The sequence below is a fragment of the Halyomorpha halys genome, unplaced genomic scaffold (assembly GCF_000696795.3).
Source record: "Halyomorpha halys isolate HHAL.00 unplaced genomic scaffold, Hhal_1.1 Scaffold1051.1, whole genome shotgun sequence".
Taxonomy (NCBI): Eukaryota; Metazoa; Arthropoda; class Insecta; order Hemiptera; family Pentatomidae; genus Halyomorpha; species Halyomorpha halys.
In genome coordinates, this window is record NW_027108957.1 from 273709 (window position 1) to 293451 (window position 19743).

General features: G+C 31.2%; 2 protein-coding genes across 3 annotated transcripts in view; one reads left to right on the plus strand and one right to left on the minus strand.

The window, feature by feature from the left end:
* The window catches only part of LOC106688091 (facilitated trehalose transporter Tret1), an 85817-nt gene that overhangs the window by 40892 nt on the left and 25182 nt on the right, over positions 1 to 19743 (minus strand). The gene's annotated exons all lie outside the window — the stretch shown is intronic.
* LOC106688090 (uncharacterized) overlaps positions 1 to 19743 on the plus strand; it is an 80667-nt gene that overhangs the window by 28477 nt on the left and 32447 nt on the right. The window contains exon 1 of one of the 2 annotated variants that reach the window (XM_067047217.1): positions 8280 to 8302. The exons of the other annotated variant lie outside the window; for it this stretch is intronic. The gene's annotated coding sequence lies outside the window, so the exon portion shown is untranslated. Of the gene's footprint in view, positions 1 to 8279; positions 8303 to 19743 lie in introns of those variants that run through there. 2 annotated transcript variants of the gene reach the window in all.

Consider the following 19743-nt stretch of genomic DNA (forward strand, 5'->3'; position numbering starts at 1 on the left):
TTTTATTCCCTCTTTAATAAAATTAAAATATAAAATACAATTTTGAAATAAAATAATAATATATACACATAAAAATCTATCGTATTTTCGCTAATAAGTACTATTCAATTAAAATTATTTCAATTAAATTAGAATTCCTCTCGTATCCAATCCTTATAATCCAAAATCCTTCGTAAAATCCTAAATGCTCCCTACTTTGTCACAAATAAAATCATCCACAAAGACCTTAATGTTCCATTTGTAACCGATCTAGCCCGAGCTAAATATCAATCCTTCCATTACAAACTCCCTAATCACTCAAACCCATTAGTTTCTAATCTTGCTTCCTCTTTTATTCCGGACAATCCTCCGAAGTGTCTGAAAAAAAGATGGCCTCGAGACCTTATATTGTAAAAATGTTTTTAGAGTGCTACCATTGGGTAGTTTCTCTACATGCTTGTACCATACCATTATGATTTCCCCAAATTTACTTGATGTATTTATGTACAGTTGTAAATATCAATAAATAAATTTAAAAAAAAAAAATTAAAAAAACTCAAGTATTATCTGTAAGGTAGTTATATCAGAATGTCATATGCGAAATTCGTATTCATATCCAAATATCACAACAACTACCCCTAAACATTAACTACTTTGTAGTACATTACCCTAGCTTTAATTTCATCGCTAACAGACATCTATATGACAATGGTTCCTGAGATATAGTTTTTCATAAATTGAAAAATTTGTCATAACAACTATAAATCAATTTATTTTAGCAAATATTATGAAAATAAACTACTACTGCGAAGATAAACGTCATAAACTACTTTATAGCACACTAACTTTGATTTAAACGCTAGTACACGTCCGTACGTTTCATGGTTTCTGAGATAAAGTTTTTCATAAATTGAAAAATTTGACTTAACAACTATAAATCAATTTATTTTAGTAAATATTATGAAAATAAACTACTATTACGAAGACTTGTACTAAACTACTTTACAGCACACTAACTTTGATTTAAACGCTAATACACGTCTGTACGTTTCATGGTTCCTGAGATAAAGTTTTCCCACAATAAATTCACTTGATTTTTCAGTGTATTTTTTTTATTAAATGCTCCTTTTTAATAAGCTATATATCGAATACTATTAAACGTAAATAGCTCTATTAGGTCTCCACTTTTAGTAAATTTACTCTACTTTAAATGAGGTTCCCTAAGGTTTTCTAGTGATATTGCTAGTTTTAAAGATATGAAGCTCTGAATAAAAAATTATTTTGTTTTTTAAATTTGTAACAGCCGCCATTTTGTATTCCCTCTAACTATACTAGGGATACTCATCAATTTCGACTAGTAATTATACTTAGTTTTCCTTAAATTAATCAAAAATTTATACTATTAAATAAAATAGTAGTTATGATGAAACTTTCTTGAACAAAATTTACATTCATATACGAATATCATAAAAACTACTACCCTTACAAAGATACGTGACATAGACTACTTTATAGTAAGTTAATTTACCTTTATTTTGAATACTGGCAGACATATGTACGTCTTGTAACTAGAAATTATCATTTTGTGAATTTACCTTGTCAAATATCATAAAAAATACTATTCCTACAAAGATAAATGTTATGAACTTCTCCTACATTTAACTAGCTTTAATTTGGTTGCTAGCAGACATCTGTACGTCTTATGGTTCCTGAGATGCAGATTTCTCAAAATAAAATGATTCTTCAGTTCATTTTTTATGAAATGTTGCTTTTTAAAAAACTATATATCGAAAACTATTGAACGTAATTATCTCTATTAGGGCTCATATTTTAGCACATTTACTCTACTTGAAATGATGTTATATTAGGTTTTCCTTCATTGTCGATAATTTCAAAGATAAGCTCTGAATGAAAAATTAGTTTTTATGAAAATTTGAAACAGTCTCTAATTATTAATTAATTATACATAGTTTTCATTAAATTATTAAAAAATTTAGGTGTGTCTTTTACTACTTGTTTTTTATACAAGATCCCGAAATATGAAACATCACTGTGTTCGCTGCTCAAAATAAAAAGATTGTTTATCATTTTTCTTAATATTACTATTATTATTATTATTATTATTATTATTTATTATTAATTTACTAAAGAAACAAAAAAATATATATTTATATCGAAATTTAAGTGAAATTAATTAATACCTAAAGACAAGGAATCTCATAAAGCCTCATACTTCCCCGCCGGATCCGCCCCGCTAAGACCCCAGGGAGTGACGATCCTTATAATTTTAAGATAGTTAAATCGAGCAATATTTAAAAAGCGTCTGAAATTGTAAAACGGCATGAAACCCTCCACTCTCACCCTCCATGGTAGCCTTATTTATCTGACTTTTTAAACAGACAATTATAGATCATAACACAAAAAATTCAATCCTTCCCGGCCGGACACGGCCCGCTAAGACCCCATGGGAGCGACGGTCCTATATCACTTTTGGAATATTACTTTAAAACGGAAGGAGGAAGCTTTAAGATTTAAGCGCCTGAAATTGAAAATCGGCATGAGAGCATGTCGTTGCTCTAATAATTAATGTAATCAAAGGGTTAGAAATTAAATATAATAACAAATTTAGTTTTTTGTACATGGTTCGTAATAATGTACGCACATTGCAATGTATAGTGCAATTACTAATGCCTCAATAATGCACAGACACTTATGCAACGCAACGTTGTAAAATACGTTACAAAATTGTAAATATAGTATTTTTCTTGTTAAAAGACGAGATGCTATTCCAGACATGCATGCTTATATCATCATAAGGCGCCCTGCGTATTTGTAGTATGACTCACGTCAATCATAAAATTACGATTCATGACCACCCATGTTGTGCCATCCTCCCGGGCATCAATTGTCGGTCGACACCCACGGCAATTTGATTGAGAAAGACGAATGCCGCTTCCTTCATTCATTTCATCGAGTATTATGACATATTTCGCTGTATAGTCAAACACCACAATACTAATTGAGAAAGTTTCAAATAATATACAATATAAAATCCTTAACAATTTTTTATAAGTAATATAACGAACTATTTTACTAAAATTTCTTCAATGTAGCAATTCCTATGCGGAAAAAACCCTGAAAACTTAATACATATTTTATTCATGAGGCGTATAACGTTTTAGACCTCGAATTTTCCTTTTTTAAATCCAATTCCTTAAATCATACATTAAATATTGTCAACAATAAATATTTTAAAACTTTATAGAAATTACTTTGATGAGTTACATTATTTATTTATTTAATATCACATCAGCCTGGTAGACCTTACATGGTTGGTGTAAGCGTTACATTTTTATTTTTTAAATTGATTCGTCAGTCTGCTGTTGTACCTCAGGGTAGTGTCCTTGGTCCTATCCTTTATACAGTTTTCACAGCTGACATCCCAACCCATCCTAACACTATCTCCTCACCACGTATGCTGATGATACATGTCTATTGTCAGTGAACAATGATCCTTACATTGTATCCCAAACCCTCCAATCCCACATCACCACCCTCGAAGAATGGTGCCAAAATTGGAGGATTAAAATTAATTCCAATAAATCCCACAAAATCAAATTTACCCTTTGTCGTAAACCAATGACCTCTTCCCCAACAGTATCATTTAATAATACCCCACTTATTCCTGTCGAGCAGATCCGTTACTTAGGACTACATCTCGACAAACGACTGACATAGAATCCTCATACAAGACTGAAAAGACAGGAAACTGCTCTTCGATTTCGACTATTACAAGAATTATTTGTAGGATTGCCAATCCATTACAAAAGACTGATCTACACGACTATTATAAGGCCTATCTGGACATACGGAGTTGAGCTATGGGGCTCCACTAAACCATCTAATTCCTCTCGAATCCAATCATTACAGTCCAAAATCCTTCGTAAAATCCTTAACGCTCCTTATTTTGTCACAAATCAAGTCATCCATCATGACATCAATGTCCCATATGTTGCTGATTTGGCCAAAACCAGATATCGTTCCTTCCATAGAAAACTTCCCAACCACCTAAATCCACTTGTTTCTAACCTGGCTTCTCCTTCATTACATAATAATCCTCCTAGGCATCTGAAAAGAAGATGGCCTCGGAATCTTCTCCTCTAGAAATGTTATTGGAGTTCTATCAATGGGTAGATTCTCCACATGTTTGTATCATGTCACTATCTCACCTACAGCAAATTTACTTGTTGTATATATGTTATACAGTTGTAAATAACAATAAATAAATGTTAAAAAAAACAAATCAATTGATTATAGGGAGGGGTCTAGTCTTATCCAATAGATACTTCTAACTATATACAGTGTTAAAAATAAAACAAAAAAAAATAAGATAAAAAGTAAAGTTAATAACAAAAATAATGGCATTTATGGATTTAACAAAATAAATAATTGACTTCTAATGGAAAAAAAGAAAGTGAATTTAACAAAAAGATGAAGAGAAAAAAATAAGATAAAATAAAATTTTAGAGTGACAATTACAAAACTAATGAATAAAGAATTTATAACAGGATCTCCTGCAACAGCCTGGGCTTTAGTCTTCGGGTTGAGTTTAGGTTTCCCAAGTTGTAGGTCACTGCTCCTTTAACTATAGGTAACTGGGAGAGAAACTTCATGAACCTTTTTTGATGCAATGCTCTATTGTCTCTACTTGTAATTCCCAATACAATTGGCTATTTCTTACGAACCAAGGAGCATCCACTTCAATTCGTAGGACTTTATTTTGAATAGATTGTAATTTTTTCCTTTTTGGAAAGGATGCTGCTCCCCAGACTTTATAGCCATACATCTGCAGTGGCCTGAGAATTTTTTCAAAAATAAGAATTGCTGTTTCTGATTTTAATTTGGATTTTATATTTAGGATAGGATATAACATTGCGTTGTTTTGAGCTAGTTTGATGTTTATAATTAACAATAAAAAAAGTATTTTGTATTACTATAATTAAAAACATTATATCATTTAATCTGTTACCTGATGAGTCAGCCCTATGGGTTCGGGTGCACTCCGGGGTCCATCCAGCCTCATTTAGTGGGTACCCTTAATTAAGTAAAAATCTGGCAGTCGAGCATGATTCTGTTCAAATCACCTCCTTGCACAACCATTGTTCTTATAAAAGTACTGTACTGGCCCTTCATGGGTTCTAGCTGTACTTAATTTTTTTTTTTAACATCACATTATGAAATGTTATTATTCACCTTTTAAAATATCTTTTTATGGTGAATTCATGTGTTTTAAGGCGTATAACAATTATTTAATATTGATTTTTTTTAGTTATAATAATTTTTTTATATATATGATTTTTTTTTTTTTTAGTAATAAGTTTTAAATCATAATAATACAAATATTTTTTTATAAGGTTGTAATTTAGCAAAGTGATTTATAATTTTTTTTTTTAAATATTTCAACTATTACTAACCAATTCGACCCGCATTTCTCACGAACGTACCTCTTCACTATTCATAATAGCCCTGATGAAGAATTGCAATGTGGGTCGAAACGTCGGCTCTTGATAAACAATTTTAACTATTTCGTAATAGTTTTTCCTGACCGCAACCCGAGCCTTGAGCCTTGAAAATTCTTATTCATAAACACTCCTTGAACAAGCGCAGTATTTGTTATCGCATTGGCCCATCCATCTTGTCAAATCTAGTCAGTTTTTTTTAATACTAGAGACAATCCCCTCATTCTTGAAATTTGCGCGACTGCGTGCAATTTTATATAAAAGTGAATTCATGTTTATGGCACATGACCTGCCAATGATTATGAAAATATTGGGGGAAGTGTACAGACAGTAACAGGTCCGCGCACGATGATTTATTCCGTATGTGAGTGTTTTAAATCGTAGGAATATATTGTGATGGTTATAAGAGAAAAAAATACTATGTCTGATTTACAGTCGAAATATTTATTTAGAAAAATTTATTACAATGAAACATTATTTAACGGAATAGATTAGATTTTTATTGAGGGCGATCAACATCTAGGTTATTACACCCTTTTTACTTTATTTATCTTTTTGTCTTTGACATTTGATAGTTGAATGTAGACTATTTCTTTTTTACATTGGTCGATATTGGTGGATTATATTTTAGTATAAAGTTGAGTTTCTTTCAGAAATTTTATTATTTTGTCTATGGATGTCTTTAAGGGCCAATTCTCTTGTACGAGCATTTTTATTATTTTCGAAGGCTTGACGAAATGATGAGCATTCTTCAATTATATGCTTTATCGATAATGGGGACTGACAGGTTTGGTATATAGTTTGGTCCTCTTTTCTGATTAAGTGGAAGTGTGTTAATTTGGAATGTCCTTACTCTTGCTACAACCACTTCTCTTCTGTTTCCTCTTATGGCACTTGTCCACTTTTTTGTGTGTTTTTTTTTAACATTTCTTAGTTTATTGGTGAGTGGTACGTCAGCCCACATTGAATGCCAACTTTTTCGGATTCTGTTCCTTAAAAATGCCTTTAAGGCTTTCGGCTCGTAAATTTGGAGTGGTGGAACGCTCATTTTAGCAGCCTCTTTAGCTGCTTTATCCGCTGCCTCATTTCCAGGTATTCCTGAGTGCCCTGGAGTCCAGAGAAAGGATACACTTTTTTTAAGATGTTTTAGCATGTCTATATAGTTGTGAATTTTGTCTATCGTAGGTACGCTTTGACTGAAGTTTGATAGACTCGGAAGTGCAGACATTGAATCTGTACAAATGAAAATGTTTGAGTATTCACTTTCTATGGATAAATGAAGTGCTGTTGAAATCGCCTGAAGTTCAGCTGTAAATATTGTTGAGTATGTGGGCAATTTATATCTTGTGGGTGTCCCATGTATTATTATTGCAAAACCAACATTTTCATTTTGTTTGGAGCCGTCAGTGTACATTATTTCATAATTTGAAGATTTTTGTATCTTCTTTAAGAATTTATCTTATTTATTTAACGGACCCCTGCGTATTACGGGAACCCCTTGGAGTGGACTCTTTTACTAAGGCATCGGCCAACAAAATACATACTTAGTGCATTTGAACCCCTCTATAACGGATTCTCTCTAATCTGGACGCGGAAAGGAATTTTATTCACTCCTCTATAACGGACAAAAGTTACAAACTCACTTTCTCATGACTAAATTTTTTGGGTCACCTATTTATGGAAAAAGTTACGTAATACTGTTTTTTCCGCATATATTATATATATATCGTATATATATATATATATATACATATATACATATATATATATCATACAAAATGACCTTTTTTTTTCAAATTCAAGATTTCAATGTCCTACGAAATTCTCGTAATTTTAAGGCATTACTGAAAACTAAAATTCAAAGCCGCTGAAGCAATTCGTGAAATTATTAAATATGAAGGGGAAAGTGTCCTTGACCAGCGCACTACGGGGCGTTGGTTTGAAAATTTTAGCAGAGGAGATACGATGTTGGAAAGGAAGAAGGGCTCTGGGCGATTAATTAATGGATATTGATGAAGCTGTTGTGTCAAATCCGTCTACAAGTACTCGCGAACTTGGCAGGGAGTGTGGTGTGTTGAAAGATACTGTTAGTCGCCATCTACTCTTCATGGGTAAGGTAAAAAAGTAGACTAGTTCTCACGAACTTACTTCTCAGCAATCACTTCCAGTCGAACCAAAGAAAAGTTTAAAGAACTTATGGTTTCGAACTCCTGCCTCATCCACCATAGTCCAGACCTCGCGCCATCGGATTACTACTTGGTTCCATGGCCCATTTCCTTCAAGGGATAAAATGTGATAATTCTGTGGAAGTTGAAATTGCGGTTCAAGAGTTCTTTCAATGGTCTCAGCTTGGGATCGAATAATTGGCTAGCAGATGGTTAATGACGATAGATAGCAATAGACTATACTTTGAGTATTGATTGTATTTTATATCAAAGAATTTATAATACAAATATTTGGTCGAAAAACGGTCTTTTATATATATATACTCCAATATTTAAACATACTTTGTGCTGAAAGGTTTACAAGGGAACTTGTAAATGTTTTAAAATATTCTCTTATAACCTCCCAAAGGTTCACTATGAAGGAAAACAAGAAAAATTAAAAAGAATAAAAGAATCCCCACGTGTTGCACTACTCCAATGAATGACGTTCCGTCACATTGAGATCCTTGGTTTTCCCCTGAGTTTTATGTTTTCTCTGATTCCGATCGCCGATCAATCTTAACTTGACATTTTTATCAGTTTTCTCGCAAACGGAGGAAATTCTCTACAATTTCAATGTTGGATTTTGGTTTTACGCCAGTAAGTATTATTTAGAAATATGTTTTTGATTTTTTTTTGTTCCGGCAAATGTTTCTGCTTAGTAGTAAATAGTATTGTGGGGCAAAAAAAGTTATAATAATTTCAAATCTTCTAGGATGGAAAACCTTTCCTATTTTTCTTGTATATACTACAATTTTATCGTGACTATTGCTACGTTTCTAGTCAGTTGGTCAGGTTGTTTCAATCAAGACGGCCCTGACGAAGCCCTGCAAAGTGGGGCGAAACGTTGTTTAACAATAAATAGTTTTTTCTACTATTTTGATATCTTTATTGACTATCTCTCTAAAATTTACTTCATACGGTCAACTATCTTCTTCTTTGTATATCTCTATTTCTACTTCTGTTGTATATCTCTATCCTACTGTTCTTATAAATGTATTATCTAACTATTTAAATCAAGAACTAGATACCACAGAACCCCTTTGCGATGGTATGCTAAATATAATTGTGCATAATTAATCATTGAATATCTTTTATTTCTTGAATATTGAATCTCTATACTAATTATACATAATTAGTCCATGAAAACCGAGTCGAGCTCGTAAATTACTTTTTTTAATTTTATTATTTTTGTTCTTAACCTCCTTTATTATTATATTTGCTTAATACATATGTACATATTACATGATATATGTATATCAGTGAAATATTGCCTTTGATTGGCTTCTGGCATTATAAGGTTAGTTGCAGGGTCCGATCAAGATAGTTAATTAAAGATAGTTAACGCCAGTGGATTATTAGAAAGGGGAGGGACTTTCCGATGGTCAACTATTTGTATTGGTAAATTAATTATTATATATAACAATATATTTGTATTAATAATTAAATAGAATAATTACTATAAACAACTTTATTATTGTTGTAATTTTTTTTTGTAGGATTTATTTTTAAATTATCAATCAGAATGATTGAGGAAAAAAAATTCTTAGAACTTCGCTAAGTAGTGTAATAAATTAAACTATACTAACCGTAACATTTTTTAAAATTAATTTATTTACAAACAATTCTACTATACATACCTACAACAGGGGGGTATCCAAACCCCATTTCAAGAATTGTACAACCGTTCATTTAATTGTATTACTCGTTGTTCAAATTGTATTAAGTAATTTACATGTATTCTGTAGTTGATGTAGAAGGTTAGTAATCGATTTATACTAAAAGAAATAGTTATATTTTATTATACAGGGTGGTTATAACACTGTAACTGTATAATTTGGTACAGATAACTTTTTTAATTTTTTTCTTTTTTTCGCCAAATATGTTTTGATTAATTGAACTCAATTGTTCACGACCCATTTTTATTATTCGACCTTATATGCAAAATAAAATATTACTCGGTGATCACTAAAAACGTTTTTATATAATAGAGAGATATATTTTAGATATTTTGATGACATTTTGGCATTTTTAACTTTTTTTCTTTACAGATTGTTTTTCTTAATTAATTTTTCTCCTTACTTCATCACCGCAGTCATCTAATTAAAATCCGTTGGTTTTTCTTGAGGCTTTTTACATAAATTTTAATCTCCAGAGATGTTGGTGCGTTGTCAATTTCATTTTTATTTTCTAATCTACATGACTGTAATCAAGCCAATCTGGACATACGGAGTTGAGCTTTGGGGCTCCACTAAACCTTCGAATTCCTCTCGTATCTAATCCTCATAATTACAGTTTCTAACCTTCCCTCCACGTTCATTCCTGGCCGCGGCGCCTGAAAAGAAGATGGCCACGAGATCTGCTAATGTAAAACCGTCATTAAAGTGCTACCTTTGGATAGTTTCTTGCCTGTATCAATCCATTATAACTGAGAACAAATTTACTGGATCTATAATATAATATACAGTTGAAAATCGTTAAAGACTTTAGAAAAAACTTTATTATATCAATGTTTTATCACTTTGACACACAGATCCTCAATTCATATTTAAAAATTTATTTGATTAGCTTATAAATAAAATAATACAATAGTTTATATGTTGTAATGTCGTGTGTTTTATTAAATGCACAATGTCAATAATATACAGTTGTAAAAAGATCATCAAGGAAGATAAAAACAAAATGTTTTCTCTACTTTCTTTATCTTTCTCAGCTAATTTTTGTATCTACCCATAAAAATAAAAATTCAAAATAGTTTATAATTAAATTGACGAATAGTTTATTTAAAAAATAAATGTTTTCTTGTAGAGATTCTACTGGTATATTGCGGGATATTGGGCAGTAGGGAATATTTATTAGGGATTTCGTGGAGTGTCCATATTTTTAAAAATTTGATATAAAAATGCTATAGCCTGATAGAAGCTTTACTTTTGAGTTAAGAATATCAATTATTTGTATCATTTAACTGAATCCTTTTTTCCGCGTTTGGAAGGGACGTGTCTCTGTCTAAAACCTGTTTTGTACCATAAGAATGCGAGTGGTCTTGAAACCATCATGAAAATAAAAAACAGTTACAGACCGGCGACTATAACCTGTTCTTAGAATCACATAAATAATTTAAAAATATGTGAACCACGTTATTCTCATAGTAGCTTAATTTAAAAATTTTAATTTTGTTATTTTAAAACAAAATATTTTGTGTTCCTTTTTAAGAAATTTGGTTAAATAATTAATTAATAAGCTGTTTCTTTTACTATTCAATCTTTTAAGGCAAGAAATTGTTTCAAATAAATCTGCTTATTTTGAAAACCAATAGAAAGGAAAGGAAAGCGAATGCTTCGTATCATGCGTTTCACTTTATTCTAGTAGGCAATGTAGTGGATAAACAAGCTTTCTGCTTATTACGAATCAAAAGAGACATTGCACAAGATTAGTAACTGTTGAGTATCTCATATACAAAAAGCATCTGTCGGATTCAGAGTTTTTTTTTCCGACCCCTCTAAAACAGAAAAACATTAAATTAATAGGTTGCATTACGCATGGTTACATAATTCAAATTGGATATAAACTTTTTCTACCAATGGTACTTGAAGTCCGTCCCATATGAATTCTACTATGCAACGGACACATCAAAACAACAAGATAAGTATTTCACCGTATGGCTTCAAGTACCATACTGATGCTTTTTGTAAATGAGATACTCAACAGTTAAAAATCTTGTGCAATGTCTCTTTTAATTCGTAATAAGCAGAAAGCTTGTTTATTCATTATATTGCCTACTAGACTAAAGTGAAACACACGATAAGAAGCATTCGCAGCCTGCCATTCTCTTTCCTTTCCATAGGTTTTCAAAATAACCAGACGGGTTTGAAACAATTTCTTGCCTTAAAAGCTTGAATAGTAAAACAGACAGCTTATTAATTAATTATTTAACCCAATTTCTTAAAAAGAAACAAAAATATTTTGTTTTAAATTATCAAAATTGCTGATGCTTTTTGTAAATGAGATACTCAACAGTGAAAAATCTTGTGCAATGTCTCTTTTGATTCGTGGAATCAGAATGAAGAGGCATTCGTGACCTTCCTAACCATTATGGGAGGTCATATTTTTATATCGTAGAACCGCCACAGAAATAGTTTGGTGTATAAAAGAAATGACCGTATTATTAAATTTAAGATTTCAAAGGACTATTCATATATTGAACTGAAAATATTTGACATTGAACCCGAAAAGAATCCGTTAGATAAGAACTGGAAATTAGATAATTTTTTTTCTGACACCTCCGATTTCTAAAGAATTTCTAATCGACCTGCTGAATTGCTGATCTTTGAAACTATTCTTCATTATAATGATTTAAATGTCTATCGTAGTTTTGCTATCACGTTTAATATGTTCATAATAAGATACTATGAGACCTAAAAGCCAATCTGACCAATTTTAGTACAAGAGACAATTTTAGATCACTTTAAAGAAAACTATGTATAATTACTAGTCTAAATTGATGAGTTTGCCAATTATAAATAGGGGAAATAAAAAATGGCGGCTGTTTCTAAACGTTAAAAAAAATTTAATTTTTCATTCGGAGCTCTACATCATTAAAACCAACAACACTAGAAACCTATCATTTAAAGTAGAGTAAATATTCTAAAATATGAGCCCTAATAGAACTATTTATGTTCAATAGTTACCGAGATATAGCTTTTTAAAAAGCAGCATTTATTAAAAAAATGCACTGAAAAATAAAAAATTAGTGATTTTATTTTGACGTACAGATGTCTCTTAGCATTCATATAAAAGCTAGTTTTATGTACTATAAACTAGTTTATGACGTTTATTTTAGTAGTAGTAGTTTTCATGATATTTACTGAAAAATCAGTTGTTAATGAATTTATTTTGAGAAATCTATATGTTAGGAACCATACAAATGTTTATCACCACTCAAATTAAAGTTAGTTACATGTACTATCTAAAATATTACTATAAATACTAAAGTATCTTCACAGGGGTAGTAGTTTTTTAGGAGATTCGCATATCAATATCTGCACATAAAATTTTATCAGGACAACTATAAATCAACTTCCGATTTTTCAATACATTTTTTATGAAATGTTACTTTAAAAAGCTATATCTCGGGATCTATTAAACGTAAATAGCTCTATTAGGCTCATATTTTAGCCAATTTACTCTTTAAATGATGCTCTCTTAGGTTTTCTTGTGATCTTGGTAGTGTGTGAAAAACTATAAATCAATTTATTTTGGGAAATATCATGAAAGCTACAGCTCCTACGAAGATAAACGTCATAAACTACTTTATAGTACATAAAACTAGCTTTTATTTGAGTGCTAAGAGGCATCTATACGTGGAATAGTTTTTGAGATACACATTTCTCAAAATAAATTCATTAATTTTTTATTTTTCAGTGCATTGTTTCATTAAATGCTGCTTTTTAATGAGCTATATATCGAATACTATTAAACGTAAATAGCTCTATTAGGGCTCAAATTAACTCTACTTTAAATGAGGTTCTCTAGTGATATTGTATAGACTTCTGAATTAAATTTTTTTTTTACTTTGCAGACTTATCAATTTTGACTAGTAATTATACAAAGTCTTCATTAAAGTAATCAGAAATTGGGGCAAATAACTGCCTTTTTTCTCCTCTTGGGCTCTTGTACTATTACTTTGTTAAATACAAAATCACCGGAAAGGACCTCAAGGTAACGTATGAGACCAAATTGGCCAAAACCAGATATCAATCCTCCCTAACCACACGAACCCACTTAATTCTAAACTTGCTTCCTCTGACAATCCTCTTAGGCGACTGAAAAGAATATGGGCTCGAGACCTCTAAAAAGTTGGTGAAATCTACCACTGGGTAGATTTTCTAGAATATATCATTTCTTTGTAATATTACTAATGTCATAAGAACTAGTTGTTTATATATATGTATATTTGTATATAATTGAACACAAAAACAAATAAATTCAAAACCATGTAAATCTGCTCAATTATTAAAATATTTTACAATGCAAATAAAATAAAAAAATAATTTCTTAAAATAAAACACGGCCCTTGGAGTCAATGGCCAGGCAGTTTTGAATTCCATTCAATATTTATTTATAATTATTTTTTGTTTAAAATAAGCTAGTTTTAAGTCATATTTCTTAATATACTAAATGTTTACGTTCATGACTTTTTCGTATTTGTTTTTATGTTAATATTTAACTTTCTTATTACGTAATATTTGATGAACATTATTCTTTCTTTCTTATTTTTTTTTTTCTGTCATCTTATCCACTTATCTCGAATCTTCATAAAAAAGTTGACGCTCAGCGTGCCTCTCACGTGAAGCTCTGCTATCTTTGGCCCCCCGCTACTTTGAAGATCATAAATTTTTTTTTCGTATCTTCAATGCTAAATATATTTCAAAGAGCTAAAAATATTTTTTATAAACAATATGATTATTACAGGAATAATAACTCTCAATTCATAGCTGACCCTGAAAACACCAGGAGGGAATTATCAAGTATATGACAGTTCTGCAATTTTTAATATTAGTTATTTTATTATATTTGATGTTAATTAATTACAGTATTGATTCCTGTAAGTTTAAAGAAATAAAAATAATTTATAGCATAACAACTTTGTACTTCAAAAAAACAATTATTTAATATGCGATTTAATGTGCAAAAACGAAGGAGAAGTAAAAATTATGTGAGTTGTCCATTCTTATGGGACATTGAGAGTTATCGAATGTTACTGCAGTGTAGTGTATGTACTTAATTAATACGAAGAGAGAAGATAATTTCTCTGATATACTATGTACAGCTCATAATACTATATTCAACTAGTCTCCTAGAGTATCCTTCGACAACTCTGTTCGTCATCATGTTTTCAACTCATCAACAACTTATGATCAGCTGATGCTTAGGAGGTTGGGAATAGATAAGAACTAGAGGAGATGGATGTGGATGGGAATGTGCCTTTGGTTCTTTGTACGTGGTTTAGGGAGTTAAGGCGTCGTCCTAAGCTGTCTCTTTACTGCAGTGGTACCGGTTCGAATCCAGCGAGGAGGGGTTGACTTTTATTTCGTGCTGATCCCTCGAAATGATAAATTGACCTCCCACCATGGTTAGAATAGGTTGCTTAACTGTTGATAACACCCTCTCCCTCCTTATGTCAGAAATGACCAGGAACGGGGTTTGTAAAAAGTAATAAAACTTTGTCCAGAATGTTCCTCGATCGGTATTAGATCGTGGCCAGCATATATTTGGCTCTATTCGTCAAATATAGGCTGGTGTATATTGTTGATGTTTGTGTATATTGGGCCAGGTCAGACACAAGTGTGGCCCTACCTCAAGACAATAACCAAAAATAGGCCAGCCCACTTGGACCTCCCTACTCCATTCACCATTATCTCGCCTTATAATTAAGGTCAATCAACCTGTGACAGGTTATATTTTTCCATACTCCAAGAGCGGGATATAATACTTCTTTTATGTGATTTAAATTGTAGAGTTTGGCATGTATTTTTTTAAAATTAGACCTATGCGTAAAAAAAAAAGTTTTTTTCCGATCCTTAATTGTTTTTCTTATTTTTTACACTTCTCAAAATCCAGCATCCTTCACAAATTGTGTATCTGGGCGAATATGCAGTTGGCTGTTTTGTAAATTTCGATCCATTGAACCCAGTTGGTTCTGGGTTCATTTATCAAATTTATAAATAAATTAAGTATGTCCGCTATTTTTTAAAAAAAATATTTATTTCTAAAATCAGAGGTCATCTCTAGACGAGCATAGAAACTCAACAGTGCCACCCGCCAGTTAGTTTACCCTGACTATTTTGACTATTTGACCAAAACTGGATGAATCTTTATTGCAACAAAAGTAAATTTTGTTCAAATGAAACTTTATTGCAACAAAAGTAAATAAATAATATTCATTTAGAGAGCTATACCAAAAAAAAATTAAATTAACCTTTAACTGGTGAAAGGACTCCAAAGTTTATTTCAATTAACCTAAGTCCTTAAACATTTAATATGTTAAATTTTAACTCATTTTTCTTAATGTACAGAAGTTTTTTATAAAATAATAATTAATACATGTGACTAACAATTTCTATTTTGTTTTTAACTTTTTCATATTTGAAAATAATTAATAATATTTTGCTTGATACTTAACTTATACAAAAGCTAAGAATATAGATTATATTGGAAACGTGCACCATCATTTCGGCTCAAATTTTACACAACGCTTGACATAAATATTGTCATTTAAATGAGGATAATTTTATAATAATTCATTAAACTATAATATAAGAACATGGAGCATTTTTTTTTTATTTTTATATTTTTTATTAATAACCTGGTTTGTTAACTTTAAACTGGTTTTTCGTCGTTAATAAAACCAGTTGGCCTCGCTTTACCTAAGAAACATATTTCTGTCAGAGAAGAAAATCAACCATAAACATAATTTTTTATATTCAAATTATGTATTCGTTTTTACAAAAGTGGACAAAAGTCTATAAGATACTCCCGAATACTTCAATAATACTTTTAAAAATGTGATACGGTGCTCGCATCACTTAACTTTTACTTCCACCTTGGAAGGTTAAAATTTCGCTACATTATTATTTTTCTGTTGCTATAAAAATTTTTATGTTAGGGTTTCTCGAGGTACGAATAACGAATACTGACATTGTTTGTCTGTCAAGAATATGACAGTTAAGAAATATATATCAAAACCGTGTTAATGAGATTGGAATCGGCAGTAGTCGGGCGCCTGCCTCATTAATGACCCGTAGTTGGGTAATAATCTAGTAGGATGGGCATATTCTGACCAAATGACCTCCTTGCACAACCGTTGGTCAAGTAAAAGTACTTCCTTACAAAGTGCTGCACCTCTGACCCATCATGGGTTGTAGCAATACAGATTTATTTTATTAATTTTTTTTTTTAACGTACTTTAGAGGAAAATTGTTTAAAAATTGGCTGTTAAAAGCCTGCTAAAACTATTTTTATGAGAATGATATTAAGCTGATATGAAAAATCACTCACTAAATAGATATTTACATTTTTATAACTAAACCAAAGTATTTAGAATAAAAATAAATTTAAGAAATGAGTGCCTTTAATAGTGTTAGTATACTTTATGAAGAGCCGTCCGTAGTTGGACGGTGGTCCACTACCCGGTGGTAGTCAGGTGGTTGAGGTGCAGGTCACAGGAACCTCAGAACTGCGAGCGGCTCCGTTTCTAATCCGGCCTGAGGGTGGACTTTTTCATTTTGTGGCGGTCCCAAGAATGAAAAACGTGACCCCCACTTTACCACCAACATGGCTAGAATAGGTTGTTTAGCTCTAACCCCTGAACTCTCCCGTGTGTCCGAAATGACCAGGAAGAGGGTCATAAAAAAAAAAAAAAAAAAAAAGTATGCTTTATGAGTTAGTAATAAACACCCAATTCAGGGTTCAAATTCCCACAGGAGAAGAATGTAGATTATTTTATATAGATCTAAGGGGCTTAGACCCTCCCTGGGTTGTAAATGAAAATTATATGAGCTATAAGAAGAATCCCTCCCTTAACGAAAATTATAAAAAAACTTTTACTATTAACAATCCATGAATGCTCTGAGGTTCTGAGGTGTGAAGAAGTACTATTTCTAGAACAGGGATTGTCCAAGGACCTCCTTTGGCCACAATTCATTCCGATTTGTTCAATATCATGCTCAACCTAGAGGTTTTCTCCCCAATTAAGGACTTTGTTTTCACTAGGAAGACTCCCGAACTCATAGGTTTTTTTCAATAAAAATTTTTCAGGATAAATAATTATGTGACGCAGCCGGATACGAACTCGGTAGTGATAGTGCAATAGCGCCTTACTGTTCTATCCAACTCCCCTCTCCCTGAGAAGAATATTTTCAAGAAATATCGGAAGGAGATAATGGAATTCATCCTACAAGATGTGACCTTCAACTCCTCGAGCATCGACGAGGTAGACACAAACATTTTGTTTTGATTTTTCAAGTGTTGTATTAGGGAAAATTCATTTCTCGATAGTTAATTTATTATTATTTTTCTTTTTTATAAACTGTTGAAGAGTATTTGCAAACTACTTCATTCTGTTATGTTACGTGTAATACAAGGCGCGTGTACATATAAACAAGACCCTCTTACAGGTTCAGCATAAGCTATATCTTTACGTTTCCTGTTTCCCATGTTTATGTCAGTAATGAAGTGTTTCATAAAAATGTAGTTCATAGTCACCGACCTTTCCTTCCCTTCTTAATCCTTTGACAAAATATTATTTTTGAAGGGTTTTCCTTGAAAACCATTTTTTTAATAAAATTTTAAATTTCTTCAGTGCAACTGGAGATTTCTGAACTCATTTTCGTTATCTACGGTAAATTTCCTACTGCTTCGATAGGTGATCTACAGAAGTAAATTTTAACTTTAGGTAAAAATTATTAATTTCCGGGAATACTCGGAAGAATATCATTCAAAAATTTTCGAAGTACTATTTGCAATTCAAGTTTCTTTATTCCATCAGTTGCAAAGCAAGTTTAATTACGAAGAGATATTGAGGTTGGAGAGTAAAAAAAAAATTAATTACCTACAACTATTCGAATAACAGTTATTATCACTTTTACTTACCTTCGCATGGAATACAGAGTAACGAAAAGTATTGCGATCGTCAAAAATTTCGAATTCGACGTGAACGGAAATATAAGTTTTCAGATCCTCAGGAGTCAAAGTACTCAAGTATCGCAAAATATGTACAGCCTAGCTCTAAATCCAAAAGTCTTACGAAACCGTAAGAATACGTGATATATTCCTAGGATGTGACAGCTACATTTTCGATAAAATTAACATGAGTGAAAGAAGAAGAAGTGCCGCATAGAATAAAATAAATAAGTAAATGAAAAAAAAATTACCTAAAAATAAATAAAATCTATCTCTAAACATAAACAGAAGGATAAAAATCAAACTATATACATGAAAAAAAAATTGTATAATAATATAAAAAATATCTTTAGTCACATTTATACTGTATACACTATCGACCTGAGGACCCCCGAACTCATTCTATACCTCTAGTGTGAGGGGTAGAGCGGAAAAATTTAAAAAATGATCAAAATTTCCCCTTCCCTGAAAAGTACTTTTAATTTTGTTGATTTGAAATAATTAATCTTTTTTATTGGTAATAGCAATAAAAAAGTAATAAATCTGAACTATAAAAGAATTAGTAAATAAAAAACCGGAAAAAATGGAGAAGTAGAGACCGCAGTCTAGAAACAGCGGATATCGGAGACTGAAGAGTGTGCTCAATCTCTGACGGTTACAATCATAAGAAATATGACTTTTTAATATTTTGTTAAACTGTTATATTCTTGGTAGGAACTAAGTTGATATTCATATTTCGCAACTGTGGAAATCCTAAAATACGAATTTTTACAGCAATAGAAAAATAGAAATATACTGTTTGAAATTTATGGTAAATGAAAATTTTATGATGGGCACACCGCACTATATTTTTATGTTCTAGTTTCCTTATTTATTATTAAAGTTTTTCCCTTAAAAAAGTTTAATGATGGTTTACTTGTGTTAACAAAGTGTTATTTATGGTTTTTATTGGCGATAGTTTTTATTGTTTAACCAGCAGAATTACTTTTGTTTTATTTTTTTAATTATTTATTTTATGTTGGTTATTATAATGCGATATTTAGAAAAAAAGTGGAATTAAATATTAAAAGGTTTTAAGTTATACACCTATTTGTTATTATTTATGTTATTCTATATTGGGCAAAGAGGCTTGTGGTTTTAAATACAGCTTTCTAGCCACTACCTCTTTAGTGGATAATAACTATCATCTCTAAGCTATTCAGGATAGTTCTAGTATTTTATTCTATTTTTTCTCAAGGTAGTATCCTCGGTCCCATCCTCTACACCACCTATACAGCTGACATCCCAACAACTCCTAACACTATTCTTACCACGTATGTTGATGACACGTGTGCTCACAGTTAGTAATAACCCTTTGAATG